General features: G+C 29.1%; 1 non-coding gene across 1 annotated transcript; it reads right to left on the bottom strand.

Moving 5' to 3' along the window:
* Positions 1-2,635: 2,635 nt before the first annotated feature.
* Positions 2,636-2,753, bottom strand: LOC120363700 (U5 spliceosomal RNA). Its single transcript, XR_005579155.2, has one exon. It is a non-coding gene; the product is annotated as a U5 spliceosomal RNA (small nuclear RNA).
* Between the last annotated feature and the right edge of the window lie 2,799 nt (positions 2,754-5,552).

Here is a 5,552-nt window from a genome sequence, read left to right as displayed (position 1 = left end):
AATTACATATATTGTTAAAATTATGTATACATAATTTTATTATATGTTACAGTAAAAATGCTGCATTATATAATCTGTTTCAGACATGGTCCATCATTGACTGAAATATGGCTATGAGCTATATGAATGGAATTGAGCTTCTCTTCCTTCCACACAAGAGCAGGCAAAGGAAAGGGAGATACTAAGGAAACACAGTGCCACGAAGAGTAAAGAGAGGACGATGGAGCCTGAAAAACCGAAGGAAATGGGTGGACACAGCTTTTCTTTCTATTCAGAGGAGGAGAAGTATTTATATTCTGGTTATTTTTATTTTTATTCTGTTTCCCAGGAAAGAAAGCATTAGTACCCAGCAGGAATACTAGCCTGTGAATCAAACAGAAGATTTTGAGAGAGAGACACTCATATTCATAAAAGTCTCTTAACGACCTCTGGGTTCCGAACTCTAAAATCATTCTGTTTTTACTATACTCACTCCCTCAGTGTCACTAGACGTAATAGACCATTCTGCAATTCCTAAGTCCATTTTTATGTAGAATCTATTCTCTCGAACACTTGTAGTTTCCTTTCACAGTAGTGTCCATAGCTCTAGTTCTCTGGTAGACAATTAAAGTTGGAGGGTGCCAAATTTTGGACATAAGATTTTATTCTCTCATTTAAATATACGTTGAATAATACAGCACTCTCTATAAAAAGTATATTTTATATATGTATGCATGTATGTATAATTTAGAGTATATTTAAATGAAAAATATATTCCCACCAGCCAGAGTAAGAAATGAAGTTACCAGTGCCTCGCAAGTCAGCTGTGTGTTGTTTGTTCGTTGTCTACCTCCTCCATACAAGTAGGAACATTATCTGCAATTCTGTGTTAATTAATCCTTCATTTTTAATATATATCTGTATTCTTAATTGTCATATTATTTAATTTTGCCTTAGGTCATTTTATGTAACTGAAATGAGACATTAAGCATTCTTTTGAAATTTGATTTTTCATTCAAGAGTGAATCTTCAAAATCAATCTTTCTTTTTAAAAAACTGTGTCATTTCTTTTTCAACTATTAAAAATTGTGTATGTCACAAGATGTTGTACAAATACAACAAAAGTAATTTATTTTACTATTAGTAAATATTTGGCCAGTTAAAATTCATTGTTATGTGAACAATACTGCTTTAAACTTTCATGTACTTGTCCTTCAAGCACATGGTGAGAACATTTAAGTAAATGACTAAAAGTAGAATGACTGAAAATTAGAATATGTGGATTTTACTAGATAATGTAAAACTCTTTTTCATAGTTGACATTTGTTTGTATTCCAACTAGCAATAGAAAAAAAGTGCTTATTATTACACATCCTTACCAATATCTGCTGAATGTGTGCATTCTATGCCTGCCTGCCTGCCTGCCTGCCTCCCTTCCTTCTTTCATTTCTTCCTTCAGTATGGTGGATTTAAATGTTTTCTTTCTTTTTTTTTTTTTTTTTTTGAGACGGAGTTTTCACTCTTGTTACCCAGGCTGGAGTGCAATGGCGCAATCTCGGCTCACCGCAACCTCCGCCTCCTGGGTTCAGGCAATTCTCCTGCCTCAGCCTCCTGAGTAGCTGGGATTACAGGCACACACCACCATGCCCAGCTATTTTTTTTGTATTTTTAGTAGAGACGGGGTTTCACCATGTTGACCAAGATGGTCTCGATCTCTTGACCTTGTGATCCACCCGCCTCGGCCTCCCAAAGTGCTGGGATTACAGGCTTGAGCCACCGCGCCCGGCCCGGATTTAAATGTTTTCATACGTTTGTCTTGAATGTTTTCAATCTGTGAAATGCTTATTCATATTTTTGTTCCTTTTTTTCAGTGTTTTCTATTTGTAGTGGTTTGTAGAAATTCTTTATTTATTATTATGATTATTAATATTTTTGTCAATGTTTTCTGCTTATAGTGGCTTGTAGAAATTATTTATTTATATATTTTGATTATTAATATTAGTTGCATATGTTTCAATATATTTTGCTGTTGTGTAACATGTGTCTTATTCTATTTAGGAATTCCTTTATTAATTAAATTTCTTCTTTTACTGAAGTAAAATTAATTAAACGATTTCATTATAGTTTGGTTTTGTTTCTGTTATATTTTAAAATTTTTATTAATTTTTTTTAGTCTAAGGTAATGTTCCTTTTCTTTTCCAATATGATAAGATACTGTTTTCATGAGGTCTTCTAAAATCTTACAGTATATTGTATGGGTATGGTTTGCACTATGTATAAGATTGCATTTATTTCTTAATTATACATATCATTTTCTGCTAATCTGCTATTACATGCAATGATATTTCAAGTTATGATATGTTAATATATACATGAATACATATAAAAAAAGAGTTCCGAGCTTCTTCTAAAACCCCACAATGTATTAAACTTTGTATACTTAAAAATAAATGCTTTAAAACTTTATAAGAAATGATTTAAAATTGTATGATTTAAAACTTACAGTGTATGTTTCCTCTTTATTTATCTTTTTATTTATGAGTATGTTATTTCCAGCTCTTTATTATACATTTCTGAAAATGCTTGTGAACTTCCAGGAGGAACGCTGTTGGAATTTGGAGTGAGTTTGCATTGACCTAATATATATATTTGTATAAGCCTTGCTAAAAAGCAAAGCGTCAAAAAATTAGTTTAAAACTCTGAGTTGTTCCTCTCCATGGAAATATTTAGTAAAAGGTGAAAGATTTATACAATCCGAAGAGAAATCAGAGCATATTATCATAAAAAGAACTTAACATTTGTTGTATATTTATTATTTTCTTCTACTTATCCTAAAATTTATTAATACTTTCCAATACATTTCCAATACACTTATCCACAAAAACTCTTCCTTTTTTTTGTCAAATGTGTTTTTATGTATGCTTGTATTGTTTTTATTTGTACATTTATTTAATTATATCCTTGTATTGATTGCTGCTGATATGTAGATATATAGTTGTCTACTAACTAACAATTTTTATCTTATAATCTTGCTAATTTTGCTAATTCTAATAACTAATTAGTGGTTTATTTGGAATTTTCTTTAGGTTTAGTTAATAAAAATAAATAATATTTTTAAAAAGCTATCCTTGATATTTAATCATTTTTATTTAAAAAATGTTAGATTCATATCGCTCAACCTAATATAAAGAAAATGATATTATTTGACTTTGTGACAGTAACCAATATGTTTTAAAATCTCTTCTCCATATTATATAATTTCACCATCTACACAGAACAAAATATAAACACTTCTTTTCCAACTTAGTAATTCTCTCTTCTCATGTGTATACCGTGGTGATTAATCTATCTATTTAGTTTTGGATTTCAATATTACATTTTACATTTCTTATTTTTATGATATTTGGATTTTCTTGTTTTTTTTTTCTTCTTGAAGTTCTATTATATCTTATTTTCAAGCCTACTTATTACATTATAAAACATAGAATATCATTTTTGATTATCTGTAAAAGAAAGGTCAAATTTTGAAATATTTATTTGCTTGATTCTTCTGGCTTTTGTGTGTCTTTTTTTGTTTCTATGTATTCATTATTATTATTATTTACATTGAGTTTATAGTATTTAGAGTTTTATTAATATGTAAAGGTTAGAATTGGATTTTGTGTTTTCCTCTGCCTGTTACTCAAGAGTTCTTCTATTGTGGAACTAGATAATGTAATTATTTGCACAAGAATTTTCAGACCATTTAGGTAGTATGATTTAAACTGCCAACTTATGTAATAATAGACTTCAAATTATTAAAAAGATTATTTTTTACTAATGTCAAGATACACACAAGCAAGTTTCCTATCTTTGCAGCAGCAGTAGCAGTAGACTGATATCCAGAGGTGTTGCTCATATAACAATCTTTTGTATTGTAAGAAAGAACTCCTAATTGATAATTTAAATGTAAGGTAGAACTGAATTTTATTACTTTGTTCCACAACCTAATGCAACTGGAAATAAAAGAACAGGAGTTATCAGAATTTGGCATATACTAACGGGACAATTTTTAAGGTTTGCTTTCTGCAAATGTTTCAATTTTCATTTGTTTTCGCCCTTGAGACTACTTTCTATCCAACATTACAATTTTTAAGACATAACTTCTGGTTTGGATGTATTATTTTAATTCAAAATTGCACTGATACCTTAACAAAAGACCTTACAACTTAACATACCTTGTAAACCACATAACTTACAATGAAAGTCAAATAATATGAGTAAGGGGGTAAGGGGAAAAGACTAGGCTGGCCTTATTATTAAAAATTATTGTTATTGCTTCACTATAAGAAATTATTTATATGATTCATGAGCAGTGGCTGCTTTTATAGAAATTTATATTATTATTTATAGATTTCTCTATTTGCTGTTTCTTAAGATTGATTAACAGATCTCTGACATTTCAGCAATATTATTCCAAAGAACTTACTTTTTGAACAAGTCACTGCTTGTCCCCTATGCTGTATCTTTTTACTGTTAGTCCTCAAAGCGTAAATCTTTTTGCTGCATTTTCTATGAATTACTAGGATTTATTATACAACTACACAAGAAATTTAGTATTCTTAGCAATAAAAACAGAAGGAAGTTTTTATTTCTTTTTAATCTTTGTCTGTATTTTTTCTAAGGCAATTATGCTGGACGTCAGAATAGCACATAAGAAGGCAACTCTCTCTGAGAAATTCAAATCCTTATCCATTACAGAATCAGTTCAAAGCAATGAAGTCCATTTGGTGTGCCTTATTTTGTTTTGCTTTTCAGTCTTGCAGTTGGGGAGTTCATCATAAGCCAAAGTAAAAGTAAAATCTTTTAGACAGACTAGTGAACCATCACTGATGTCAGTTATAGATGGTATGAGGTTGAATTGTGCTACCTTGTCATATTTAATTAACTAATATAGAAAACAATGACAATATTAACTGTATTTTAATATAAAAATAGCTTTGGCTTATTTCTCTAATTTCATATACATAATTGTTATTTCATATTCACCTTACAGTATTTATGCAGATGTATTTTACAATAGACATATTATACAGTCATCTGTAGTTTTCTCATTTACATTCTAAAAGGATATAATGTTCTTGTGTATTTGACATTTTATAGTTTAATTATTTCTTTGTTTCTGGCTATTTACACTACTTTTATGTCTTCAATATTTTACATGATGCTATAATAAACATCTGTTAATTCATGTGGGTTATGTCTTTCATGAATTTCTATATTATTGTTGAAGAAGCAAACACAAACTTTGTTCTTCTGTTTTCATGCTAATATATATATATATTACATCAATCAATTGATTCATTTTTTATTTTTAATTCTTTTATATGCTTTTATTTATCATTTTTATTGTTTGATTTTTTTTCTAAATCTGTGAAAAATAATAATATTTTGTAGAAATTGCATTAAATCTGTAGGTTGCTTGGGTAGTATGGTCATTTTCAAGATGTTAATTTTTCTAATCCATGAATATGGGATATATTTACATTTATTTATCATCTATGATTTCTTTCTTCAAGCGTTTTGTAGTTCTC

This window comes from Saimiri boliviensis, chromosome 3, assembly GCF_048565385.1.
Source record: "Saimiri boliviensis isolate mSaiBol1 chromosome 3, mSaiBol1.pri, whole genome shotgun sequence".
Lineage (NCBI taxonomy): Eukaryota > Metazoa > Chordata > Mammalia > Primates > Cebidae > Saimiri > Saimiri boliviensis.
The sequence above is the reverse complement of the archived record's forward strand: the minus strand, read 5'-3'. Positions and strand labels throughout refer to the sequence as shown.